The sequence below is a fragment of the Rhinolophus sinicus genome, chromosome 14 (genome assembly GCF_057876585.1).
Source record: "Rhinolophus sinicus isolate RSI-liver-muscle chromosome 14, RSI-T2T, whole genome shotgun sequence".
Taxonomy (NCBI): Eukaryota; Metazoa; Chordata; class Mammalia; order Chiroptera; family Rhinolophidae; genus Rhinolophus; species Rhinolophus sinicus.
In genome coordinates this window covers 23,237,966-23,251,551 of record NC_142514.1, presented here as the reverse complement: position 1 = coordinate 23,251,551, position 13,586 = coordinate 23,237,966, and the positions used below count along the sequence as shown (strand labels likewise).

Sequence of the window (13,586 nt, the reverse complement as noted above, 5' to 3'; positions counted from 1 at the left end):
CTCATAAAATCTTTATGGCAATCTTTTCTCATCTCATAGACTATACGAAGGGAGAGAGAGCCAGAACCACTGAGCTAGAATTGAGGAATGCGGTATTTTCTCATATATGGGTCACACATTAATGTAAATAGTTTTTAAATGCAAATCCAATACTAACTAGATATTAGCTGAAAACTCCTAGCTCTGTCCAAAGTGCTGAATGTATCAGCACTCTGATTAAAGAGTAGCTGGTTTGGAAATTATGTATCCATTCGGATAGAAGGTTTGCATGTATTAAAACATCCAGTAACAGCCACACTGGGGATAAGAACACAAATACTGGCAGAAATAAAACACAGATGAACAGCTCAGTGCCCCCCACTGCAAAGAGAGAGAGGATGGGAATAAGTTGATAGAGCTGAGCTCTCAAACTAGTTAGGCAAAGGAGCACTGATTTGGGAGCCATGCATTAATTCAACACACACTTTTTGAGTGCCTACTATATCCGAGGCATTGTATTAAGACATTAAATGAGATAAATCATAATCTTTTGTCTTCACGAATCACAAGTGCTTGCTCCACCACAGACCAGCTGTTGACCTTGGGCAATTTACTTAACCTCTCAAGCCTCAGATTTCTCATTTAAAAATTTGGGATAATAGAATGTCACAAGATCACTGTGCAAATTAACTAAGGTAATGCAAAGCACTATGAATAGAATTTAACATATTGTAAGCTCTCAATGAATGTTCCATATTAGTATTGTGTGGTACATTATGCTAAGTTCTTTATGTCCATTATCTGATTTATGCTCTCATTTGCTCTGCACCCGTCACGTTGGATAGGTTTTAATAGCCCCTTTCTGCAGGGGAGGAAAATGAGGCTCAGAAGAATGGAGTTAGTTTACTTGCCCAAATTCATACAGTTGGTCAGCAGTGTGGACGCAATTCAGGGCCAGCTCTTTTTACTCTAAAGCCAGTGCTCGTGATTATGATGATGCTTGATAACAGATCAACTGTCCAGATCAACAACCAAGGAAATTTAAGGCAAACTCTATCCTTATGTGAACTGGCATTTTTGAAAAGGCAAATTCCAAGGGAACGAGGTGGGCACATGACCTCAATACTTGTATGAATTTTAGGTCAGGGACATGTGCGGGTTGATGGAGATGGCAAGGATAAATTCCAACTCTCGGGAGAATGGGGCCCAATCCCAGCCATTCGGAAAGAGTTGCACCAAGCTGCCAGCCCAGGAGGGAACAAGAGTTGGGACCAGAGGCTGGAGTGGCCTAGTCGGGCAGATGTGTCACATATAGGTGGAGTGGTTAACTACGAAGGCCACAGGCGTTCTGGTCCCTGGTTCTAAGTCCCAGAGGGTACGTGGCACCCTGGATGGGGGAGGAGAGTGGGCCACCGACTATTTCCAGAATCCACTTGACGAGAGGGGAAGGGGCTCGTGATGAATTGACTGCTGGAGACTCACTGGCACTGGAACAGTGCAGGTTGACCCTGAATAGGTGGCTAAGCATAGGCTGGGCAAAAGCGGGCATCACAGAAGCCACTGTCTCACGTACTCTGGAACCTTCAGCCGAGAGAAATCTGTGATTATGCGGGTCTGTGCCCTATGGAGCGGTGGCAATGGGGGCTTCTGAATTAGTGACAACACATTGCTCGGTGGTAAGCATGTGCTTCTTCTTTTAGTACAAAGCTTATGATTCAGTTCTACAGACACATAAATATATATTCTCTGTGCTTTCCTCCCTGTGGGAGACATAAGGCTGCGAAGCACAACAATACTCACCCCTCCCACCCCCCAAACTGCCTAATAAACTATGGGAGCTGTTTGGATTGTTCTTGATTGAAATCAGAAAGGTCACTTCTCGGTAGTGTCTTTGAGGCTGGCTTTTCCCATTTGTGACAATACCGGGCTGTCCCGGGGCCTCCCTGAGGTGCCTTTCCATCTCTGACCTTCCATGGGTATCTTTTAAATGCAGAGAATCTGGCCAGCCATCAGGCAGGTAAGCGGATCAATGAGGGCTATTCATCAAGTTATGCTCTCAGGGCTTCTGTGTCTGTTGCTTTCGGCCCCTGCTGCCACTGTCAGATCAATGGGGGGACCAGATGGCTGTGCTGTGTCAGAACAATGGCTCCTTTGCAGAGACTTTTCTCAGTCCTTCCCCTTTAGGCTGGCGAGGTCGGAGACAGCCATGCCCCACACCCGGAAGCTCTGGGGAAGCTCGTGTTGGCTTCTGATAAAGGTCGGCAGGGGTCTCCGGAATGGACCACATGCTGGTCTCCCACTCACCTGTTGTTTCTGGTTTGTCTCCGTTAGTGGGAAAGTATAGTTGCTTCTGTGTCGTGTACATGGAGCCTGTGGGGCCTGGCCTCATCTTCCACTGAAGCTGAAGGGAAGACATACTGTGTTAGAGAAAAGAAAGCAGAAGTCTCAGGTCATTTCCAGTGCCTGACCTTCATGCCGTCATGGCTTCATGGGATGGCTCCTGGCTTACGAATGCAAAGGGTTATTGAACAGATACATGGGAGAAGTGCTGGAAAGCAGCTTTCTCAGGTGCTACATAGTCTATTCCCCTTCTCTGCTTGTTTATCAGTACGCGTGGTCACTCCAACCCCTGAATCTGCCTCACCTTCTAGCTCTAGGGACACAACTGGCTCCCAGTTTCTGTATCTCATGATTCAGATTATCAAGAGAGAGAATCTGATTGGCTCAGCTCATTAGTCAAGTGTCAACTCCTTGTCCAATCAGCTGATACTAAGAAGGGGCTCGCTCAACTGGTACAAGCATAGATGTAGGGGCCCATCCCTTCAATAGCAGCTGTGCAGAGAGGGGCAGGGCGGCTCTGAGAAGAGGGCATGGGCTGGGCAAGCAGCCCAAGGTATGTCTTCTACATCGGGTTTGCGTCCCCATCTTCTCTTTGGCCTCCCTCAGGAGGGAATGGAGAAAACGACTTGAGCTAAACAAAATGAGCTGGCCTAAGGGCCTGGCGCTCTGAAGAGAACTTGAGAGCAATTTCAGGGTGTCCTCACCACTACAATATCGTCTGTCTGGATTTCAGTCTGCAAAGGGAGTTCTGTAAATACCAGGGATTACTGTGATGATTACAAATCCCCTAAGCGGCTGAATTTCCCAAATTCTCAGACTTGTGATGCCTCGGGATTTAGAGATATCATTAAGAACAGATGAGCCTCAGAGAGGTTGATGACAACGAGCTGGGGTTGTATCAAAGTGCAGAGAATGTTGACATGAGTTCCAGCATTTCGTCTCCCAGGTAGTGGTGGGACGTGGACAGGAGGGCGGGAAGGACCGTCATTCCTGGAGTCCCTGGGCCCAGGAGTCCTTGCCTCCCAATCTCCCAGAACTGTTGACACACCTATAAACCACACCTCAAGTTAGAACTAGGTCATAGTGAGGTGGCCTTGGATGGTGGCTTCCTGCTGTTACAGGACGGAAGGAGACTGGTCATGGCTGGCCCATTTCCTCTTGGGCAGCCATTTCCTTCTGCCTGCACATCTTGCCACAAGAGGGCTCTTGCTACAGCATTGGGTCATTCCTGCACCCCCTTTGGGTTCTGCTCCTTTCCCAGTGTGTTCCTCTGACTTCAGCACTTACTGAAAGGCCCAGAGGTACCAGTAAGGCTTTGCTGTATTTTATTTGCTCTGCTGAACACAGCGACCTGAATCATGCCAAGAATGTTTTGACCTTCTGAAAGGAGATGAATACTCTCCGAACCAGAGCCAAGCAAGCAGCTTAGACCTTTCCACAAGCAAAAGTCTGGACCGGGGAGTCCCAGGACATTAAATTGCCATCAGACTATGACTCGTCTTGAAGCGCTTACAGCAGGGGAGGGGAAGGAGCAGTGATCCAACAGCTACCAGGAAAGGTGATAGAGTGAGGGTGCTGGAGACAGAATGCCTGAGTTCTGCTACTTGATGGCTGTGTGACCTTAGATAAGTTGCTTAACCTCTCTCTGCCTCTGTCTTCTCACCTGCTAACCAGAGGTTATACCATGTTTCCCCGAAAATAAGATGGGATCTTATATTAAGTTTTGCTCCAAGAGACGCATTAGGGCTTATGTTCAGAGGATGTCATCCTGAAAAATTGTGCTAGGGCTTATTTTCCAGTTAGGTCTTATTTTCAGGGAAACACGGTAACAGAATCTGCATCATGGGGTTGCTGTATTAGATGAACCAAAACATGTGCAGCACTTAGAACGATGGCTGGCATACAAGAAGTGTTTCGAGTGCTACATTGTTTTCAGGTGTTTTATACCGTGTCTTTTTATTTTATTCTCACAATCACCCTGGGAAACAGATTTTTGTGTCCCCATTATGCAGAAAGACAAAATTGAATCTCTGATGTTCACTACATTGTCCAGGGCCATGTAGCTAGTCAGTGGCAGGTGCAGATTTCTGAAGTGGCGCACTCTGGCTCCAAATCTCATGTTCTGTCTCTTCCGTTGTCATGGCCAGTCCCTCCTGGTCAGCCTGGCTTTCTGTAATCATACCCGGCACCCTCCCTTCCCTCTGTTGAGTCTCTGGGGACCCACCCAAGTTTCACTTCCCCTGGAATCACAGTACCACTTCCTACCTATGACAGCTCTTCTCTGAGCCTCAATTTCTTTATTTCTGTAAACTGACACACTAATGAGGCCTGCTGAGAAAGAGAACAGCGGCCCCTGAGGGCCAGAAACTGGCCTGGCATTGCTGGGAGCTGGCCTGGCTCCCACGCCTAGATGGGGGTGCTCTCCTGTTGAACACAAACATCAATACCAGACAAGGCCACGCTATGACTGTGATGGATGAAAGTCAAAAAAAGGACCACTTCCTGATCACGTCCAAACTCAGACCAAAGCAAGAACATTACCGAAATACAAAAATGAGCACGCATTCTTGCTCCTGCATCTTGGCTAACATGAGTGACAGCTGCCCTTTGCCAATTACAACCTTAGTCTTGCTTCATTCCTCCCACCTTCTGGATAAAATTTACTAAGTAACGCACAGTAGAATTACATCTACTTCCTGACAGCATCCAACCCGGAGCCAAGCGCCCTTTCCTTGAAACCTCCCCCAAGTCACCTAACACAAACCCAGCTCCGCAGTAAGTTCTTTGCAACCCCCTGCAAGCCTCTCCACAGTTCCTGTAGTGTGCAGCCTTCCTCATTGCCAAGAGCCAATAATCCTTTGTTCAGCTACAGGTAGATTCCTAGTGGTCTTTGGCTGTGGGGGATCCATGAGTATCCACACTGCCTTCTGGAATGAAATGCCTAGACAACACTTAGAAATAGGGCCGGGTACATAGTAAGTGCCCAGTATATGCTAGTTATTAACATTATATAGATTACAAAAAACGTCCTTATCTTTTGGACAGAGCTGGTGTGCACCCATTAACTCCCTTCCTTCCTGAAGCGCATGCCCGCCCCTCTTAGGCCTTTGCATTTCACAGATCTTTACACCCCAAGCCTATGAAGACCTTTACCGCCCAAGACATTCGAGGCTGCTGTCTGCCCTTTGGGGCCCCCCTTGGAGGACATCCTTTCAGAGTGTTTAGACAGTATAGATAGAGGGGTGGACGGGAAGCCAGGTTGGTGGAGGAGTAACAAGCAGGCTTCAGTACCCCCTTTCCACTTCCTGGCTGAGCAGACACGCACCCACTTGCTAGAGCTGCGCAGGCCGGCAGAGCCTGGCCAGATTCTTCTGCACAAATGTACTCACAGCTGCATCCGCGAGGGGCAGCCCCAGGGACCGCCGAGTTCTGCCATGCCCACTCTTGCTAATTGCATTAAAAATACAGAGCCCCATCTGTTCGTGGCAACATGAGTATCGAGGAATTTACGTGGTTTATAATGACAGGGTGTGAGGGGAGGAAAATGCTTGTTCTGCCTGCGGGCCAGAGGCACAGCTGTGAGCAGGGAGCTGGCGGTGTGGTTTCTGGCACCAATAAATTCTCTGGGTGCCAGCCAAGCCCTTCCTCAGAGGCACCAAGGAGAGATCCAGGTATTTCTCTGGATCCAAATTACATAAGCAGTGAAGCACAGAGTGTGTGTCTAGGTGCCCAGAAGGCCTTCTGGCCCAGCTCTGCTGTTTGCAGGGTTCCTGAGAGAAGGGGTACTGACCATAGCCAGGCACAGGACGGAAGCAGCACGCCTCCCATGATTCCATTGCCCCTTTTCTAGCACGGGTGCACTGGGCACCAAGCCTAGAGTCTCAGTTCCTCATCTGCAAAATGGGGGTGTTCGAAGTTCCTGCCCCGGTGAATTCTTTATTAAATGAGATAGTTACATGTAAACCACCTCAAGCTGTACTGAGCATGGCATAGGCATTCAATAAAAGTTGGCTACAGCAGTCTCCCCTTATCCATGGTTTCCCTTTCTGTGGTTTCACTTCCCCACAGTCAACCATGGTCCAAAAATATTACATGGAAAATTCCCAAAATAGACAGGTTGTAAGGTTTAAATTGTGCACCGTTCTGAGTAGCGTGATGAGATCTCGTATTGTCCCGCTCCGTCCTGCTGGGGCGTGCATCCTCCCTTTATCCCAGGTCTTCCCTCTGTGTGCATTACTCACGCGTCGCTTGCTTGTCATTCATCTCGGTTATCAGATCAACTGTCGGCGGTATTGCAGTGCTTGTGTTCTAGTAACCTTTATTTTACTTAACATGGGCCCCAGAGGGCAAGAGGAGTGCGGCTGGCCATTCGGATATGCCAGAGCAGCCGTAAAGTGCTCGTTACACGTCGTCAGGAGGTCAGTAATAGCCTAGCCACACATCGCAAGGCCTACGTCACTCACCTCGCTTCATCTCGTCGCGTCGGCATTGTATCATCTCATCTCACATTGTCTCTAGAAGAAGGTAAGTATGATATTTTGAGAGAAAGACCACGTTCACATACCTTTTATTACAGGATATTATTCTATCTTATTATTAGTTATTGTTCATCCCTTCCTGTGCCTAATTTATAAACTTTAACATAGGTATGTATGTATAGGAAAAAACATAGTACCTCATGTACATATAGGGTTCGGTACTATCTGTGTTTCAGGCATCCATTGGGGTTCGTAGAAGGTATCCCCTGTGGATAAGGGGGCGGGGTCTACTGTATTATTATTTTACTCAAGCATTGCATTAGATTTTAAGGCTACCAGGATGAATTAGGCAGGCTCCCTGCCCTCCTCCACACATCAGAGAGAAACACAATAGTTAGAACAGTGGTATGCATGGGATGCTGACGTGTTATGGTAGCACAAAGAGGTTGGGAGAGTCAAAGAGCACTTCCTGGAAAAAGGTACCCCTGACCTGAGTCCTGGAGGTGGAAGTTTACCAAACCTGAATGGTAGGAAGTTTGATCCCAGCCTGGAAGCTGGAAGAGCATGTGCAGCGGCCCGGAGGACTGTGAGAATATGGTGTTCCTGGGGAAGATTCTGTGCAGCAGGATGGGGTGCGTTCAGTGTTGATTGTGGTGGAACAAAGTACCCCAAACCGAATGGCTTGAAACGTTCCTCATCTCGCACATTTTCTGTGTGTTAGCAATCTGGGTGTGACCCACAAGCTCCTCTGCCCTCTCACAAGGCTGCAGTTAAGGGATGTACCAGGCCTGCCATCATCTCAGAGCTCAACTGGAGAAAAGGATTTGCTCCGAGCTTGTTCACACGGTTGTTTGGAGGACTGACGTCCTCAGGGGTGCTGACTACTTCCTTTCCACAGGGCTGCTTTCAACATGGCGGCTTACTTCAGCAGCGCAAGCCAGAGAGAGAGAATAAGACAAGAGCCACAGTCTTTTATATCCTCAAGTGACAAGCCATCACGTTTGCTATATTCTGTTTGGTAGAAGCAAGTCCCTAGATGCAGCCCACACACCAGGGGAGGGCGTTGTACGGGGCATGACTATCAAGAGACAAAGATCATTTGGTCATTTCTGAAGGAGCCCACCACAGTGTGCCCTCTGACCCCCACGGATTGGTGTCCTTTCCACATGCAAAATACAGTTATCCCTTCCCAGGGTCCCTCAAAGTCTCATCCCATGATAGTATCAGCTGCAAGTCTAGAATGTCGCTATTTAAATCAGGTTCAGGTGTGGATGAGACTCTTGGGTATAGTTCCTGAAGTACAGGTTCTAGAATACTGTTCCTCTGGATCTGTAGATCTGTGAAACTAAAGAGACCAGTTATGTGCCTCCACACGCCCAATATAGAATGGTGGGATAGGTGTAGGGGAATGGCTGTATACTTTCCTACGCAAAAAGGGAGGAAATGTGAGTCATCAAGCAGTCCCTGCTCCGTAACAATTCTGACATCCATCCAGGAAAATATTGTTATTTTGATTTGTTTCAAAATTTGGAAATAATTCTCTATGACTCTTAGCTCCATCTTCTGGGTTCTCGGTTCCTCTGTTTGAGTCATGCCTCTTTTCTCATGACAGGAAGTACATGTTTGAAGCTGAGTTTTCCTCAGCCTGCTTCCCACTGAGAATTTTGGGAGTCCAATGGCCTCTTTTTATCTTGTGCTATCTCTGTCCCTATCAAGCTGGCTCTGATAAGTTTTCTCGACAACTTTGTAAGTCTTCTGTGCATCTCATTGAGAGTCACTCTATTACACAAAAGCCACACCCACAAATTTCTTTGAACGAAGTCCTTCTCTACTTTGGGCTTCTGCTAAGATGGCCAAGGGACAATGCTCTGAGGCTTCCCAGAGTCCCTGTGGCTTGAGCTAGAGGATTTGTGAGGCCCACTCTGATCTCTTTACAGCCTCGGTGTGACAGAATAATACTGTGATCCCTTGGTCTTCCCGAGGTCTTAACCAAAGGCTGACTGAGCATTGTCTCCAGGCCACCTTTTCCTGATAGTCCCCGAGAACCCTTTTGGACATTTTAGCATCTTCTGCTGTCTTGGGAGACTGAGGATTTTCAAAACTGTCAAGTCCTGGCCACTTTTTGTTTAACAGTCTTTCCCTCAGTTTCTCTCTCTTCTCACGGAAGCAGCAAGAAGAAACCCGACAGCACTTTCAACACTTAACTTGGACATGGTCTTAGCTAGACGGCTAAGTCCATTAGGCACACGTTCTGCTGACCACACAACCACAGACAGCACTGTCACTAAGCTTTCTGCCACCACGTGACAACAACCCTCTTCCTCCAGTTTCCAGTAACGTCTTTCTCATTTCCTTTTGAGCCTTCACCAGCAGCGTCTTTAAAGTCTAGACTTCTCTAACAAGCTCCTCAGAACTCCCAGCCTCTCCTCACTGCCTAGTCTCAAGGCCATCTCATATTTTTTGATATTTTTCATGACACTATCCCTCTCTTGATACCAAAATCTGTATTCATTATCTATTTCGGTTTGTAACAAATTACCCCCAAACCATATCATGCAAAGTGAAATAAGTCAGATGGAAAAAGTCAAGAACCATATGATTTCACTCATATGTGAGATATAAAACTGAAAGCAACCAATGAACAAACAAGACAAGCAAACAAAAACTCATAGACACAGACAACAGTATGGTGGTTACCAGAGGGAGAAGGGGATACGGGGGGAGGATGAAGAAGGTAAAGGGGGTCGAATATATGGTGATGGAAGGACACTTGACTTTGGGTGGTGAACACAATGCAATATACAGGTGATATGGAAACCTATATAATTTTATTTATCAATGTCACCCAATAAATTTAATTTTTTTAAAAAGTAGCTACCAAAAAACCTACTGGAAAAAAAAATTACCCCAAACCTTAGTTTGGCATGAAATTACATCTTCTTAGTTTCTGTGGGTCAGGCGTGAGGGTCAGCTTACGGGCTGTCAAAAGGCTGCAGTAAAAATGTCCACTGGAGCTCAGAACTGATCCATTTCTAAGCTTACTCATGGTTGTTGGCAAGATTCAGTTCCTCACAGGCTGTTTGAGAGTTTAAGTCCTCGCTGGGTGTTGGCCAAAAGCCACCCTCCGTTCCTTGCCACAGGAGCCTCTCCCTCGGGCAGCTTTCAATATGCCAGATCGCTTAGAGCAAGCAAGGGGCGGGGGCAGTCTGTTATAGCCTAGTCACTTCGGAAGAAGTCATCTCCTGCCACATTGGCCATATTCTGTCCATTGAAAGTCGCTAGGTCCAACCCACCCTCAAAGGAATTACCAAGGGTGTGAATATCGAGAGGTGGGGACCACTGGCAGCCATTTCAGAAGCTGAGTGTGGGCGACAGTGCAACTGGTGAAGAAGCAATGGCCTGATTATGCCATGTCAGATGCCCATAGGTGATGGGCAACCATGGAAACATTTCACTATAGAAAGGGTGGAGTCTTAAAACATCACTCAGCCAGCCAAAGCAGAGAAAGGACTGGAAACAGAGCGATGGTTAGGGAGAGCTGTTGCAAGGAAACTGTTGTGAGTGGATGGCCACATGAGAGCCCTCATTGTATCCCTGCTAATCTAACCCAGAGGTCAAGGCCAGCCTGGAGGGTCACATGAGCCCCTCTGGACCTTTGGCCATGTTCCTTCTTCTGCTTCAACTGCCTTTTTGTGTGTTGTTCTCACCTTCTTTAAACCATCCTGTAGAGACCCAGGCAGGCACCCCTACTTCTTACACGCTAGACCTCATGTACAGTGATGTCCCAGACATGTCATTTATTCTCCCACACACCTGAAGGGCAGGTATTGGCTGTGGTAGTGAGATTAGAAGTACATGACAGGACCAGCGGGTGCCAATGCCTTTGTGACTTCACCCTGATGACGTCACTCTGTCCGTGGACCTGATCCTTAGCCTTAAAGGTCCAGCAACCAGACCTTTTTGTTCTCAAACAATTGACGTGTTAATGGAGGCTGGAACCAACTATAAGATCCCAGTGTTGCTGTGTGGCCTAGATGCTAATTGATTATTTCCAACTGGGGTCAATTTCTCTGTTGGGATTTAGGGAACCCCAATAGATAAGTATACTTATTCCCCTGTCAAGTTCAGAATCGATTGGCAGTTACCGGAGAAAGACGGACGAGGATCAACCTGTCACCTTTGTTACCGATGAACCAACGGCAGAGCAGACCTGAACACACTCTGCAGCTGAGGGAGGGGGTGGGGAAAGAGATGAGCACGGCCAGCTCCTGCTCTCAGACTCACTAGGCTGTCACACCTCCCCTTCCTAGTGAATGTCTGGCTGCAAGAGGGAGAAGAATTCCTCTGTGGTTCTGGGACCTGGGAACTTTTAGAAATGGGACGTATAGGTCCAAGTCCCAGCAAAGTGGATTCAAACTCCAGGGTGGGGGCCCAGTGATCTGCATTTTAATAAGTTCAGAGGGAATTCTAATGCTGGGTCACAGTTGAGAACCACGGGTCTAGTAGAAATTGTTCCACGTGGAAATATGAGACCTAGGAAGACGTGTTTCCCTGGAATATTCTGCCTCCTATGGTCACCATTCTCATTTCAAGGCAAATGAATCACAGGCAGAGACGTTTCATAGTTGCCACATGGATTTTTAGCTTACATCTGCTCCAAGGATTACCAGATAGTCTCCTGATTAGCTCCCTTCCAAAAGGGAAAAATGCATTGGATTTGGTATTTCTTAGCCTTGCCTCTGTCGCTTAGACACCTTGGAGGGGGTAGCATCCCATAGTTGGCCTTTGATAGTTTCTGAAGACTCTAGAATGACCAATAACTAGAAATCAAGATGGAAGCACACATGGCTCCTCCCGTTGAGAACCCCTCTGTAGCTCGCCACTGCACTTAGATTTCAAAATAAAGCCCTTGACGAGGCCTGCCCCTCTTCAGTCTCATCTCACCAGCACACTGACACCTCCTGTCGCTCTGGCCTCCCTTCTGACCTTTCAATATGCCAAGCTCTCTCCTGCCTCAGGACCTTTGCACTTGCTGGCCTGCTGTTTGAAGAACTCATCCCTCAGACCCTGGCATGCCTGGCTCCTTCTTGTCCTTTAAATCCAAACCGAAATGTCATCTTCTCTGATTACCCATTTAAGGTGCCCTCAAACCTACTTGTCATTCCTTATTTATCTCATTACTGTCGTTTATTTTTTTTCAGAGCACTTGAGACTATCAAACAATGGTATGGTATGTTTATTTGTTGACTTACTTGTCTCCCCATCATTAGAATGTAACAGATCAGGGATTTTGCTATATCCATAGCACCAGAACGGTTCCTGGTATATTACAGGCCTATAATTTACATAAATATTTGCTGACTAAATGAATAGATGAAGGAATTCATGAACACAGGAAAGGGCCCTAGTTGAGAGGGATCAGAGCAGAGTGATTCAGTCATGAACAAACAAGAGGGCGATGGGCCCAAAGGCTCTGCCCGCCTCTTCCCCAGGGCAGGCGCACCTGGGCTCAGCACCACACGACCGTTTCCTCCTGCTTTTCCTCTTTCCCATTTGCCTACGCCTGGACTCCCCCTTCTTCTCCTCCTTCTCTCTCTCCTCCACAGTCCTGATGTTCCAGTCATTAGAAGCCAGCGCATTCACACCCTCCTGTCGCCTTTTTCAAAAAGGAAGGTTAATGGAGTGATTTTTCAACAAGGGTGCTGCAAACTGTTGTCAAAACTCTGATTTGGCCACCCACGTTCACATAATTAATCACACAGGAAACCCAAACCGGGTGGGCTGAGCTCTGGGGCCCAGCTCTGTGGGGGCCCTGTTCCCAGAGAGGAGTATGATGTAAACACACAGCCCTGCCCACCGAGGCCACAGGTCAGGTTGGAAACAAGACCACCCAGCTAGAACCACTCCCAAGTAGTTCAAGTCAGGATCGAATTAGGGGGCCTCCTCCACCTGCCAGAGGTTGGTACCAAAGGAAAGTAAACAAGTAGGGTGGAGGCTGGAAGGAGAAATATGGTTAAAGACAATCTCTTCTAAAATTATCAGGAAGCCGGCATTTATTGAGTATTGGATTAGTTATCTATTGCTGTGTGACGAAGGACCACAAACTTACTGGCTTCACACAACACACATTCTGTTTCCGTTTCTGTGGGTCAGGAATCTACACTTGATCTTAGCCAAAAGGCCGAGAAGCGATGGGTCAGGAATCTAGCAACAACTTAGCTGGGTCTGTTGCTTGAGGCCTCGGAAGCCTGCAATCAAGGTGGCAGCCCGGGCTGAGTTCTCATCTCAAGGCTTAACCGGGTAAGGATCCACTTCCCTGCTTGTGTGGTTCCTACAGCACTCGGTTCCTTGTGGTGGCAGGTCTGCGACCATCAGTTTGTTACTGGCTGTTGGTCTGAGACCACCTTCAGCTCCTAGAGATTTCCCAGCTCCTTGCCCACGTGGGCTTCCCCAGCTTGGCTGCTTTGTCAAACAAGTAAGAAGAATCTCGAGAGCAAATCAACCAGCAAGATGGAGGTTTATATATCTTTATGTAATCACAGAATTCATATCCCATCTCTCTTGTCTCATGCTATTCTTTAGAAGAAAGTCACAGATTCTGCCCATATTTGATGGAAAGGGATTATATGGGGCGGGGAGGGAGAATCACAGGGCAGCCACCCTAGAAGGGGGTCCACCACAGTCCCTATTGTGTGTTAATAGGGACTCCTCCCTCCCCCCTCCCCCCTCCCCCTCTCCCCCCTCCCCCCTCCCCTCCCCTCCCCTCCCCTCCCCTCCCCAAGACCAGTT

General features: G+C 47.7%; 1 protein-coding gene across 5 annotated transcripts in view; it reads left to right on the top strand.

The window, feature by feature from the left end:
- The window catches only part of CSMD2 (CUB and Sushi multiple domains 2), a 577,361-nt gene that overhangs the window by 242,368 nt on the left and 321,407 nt on the right, over positions 1-13,586 (top strand). The window lies entirely within an intron of this gene.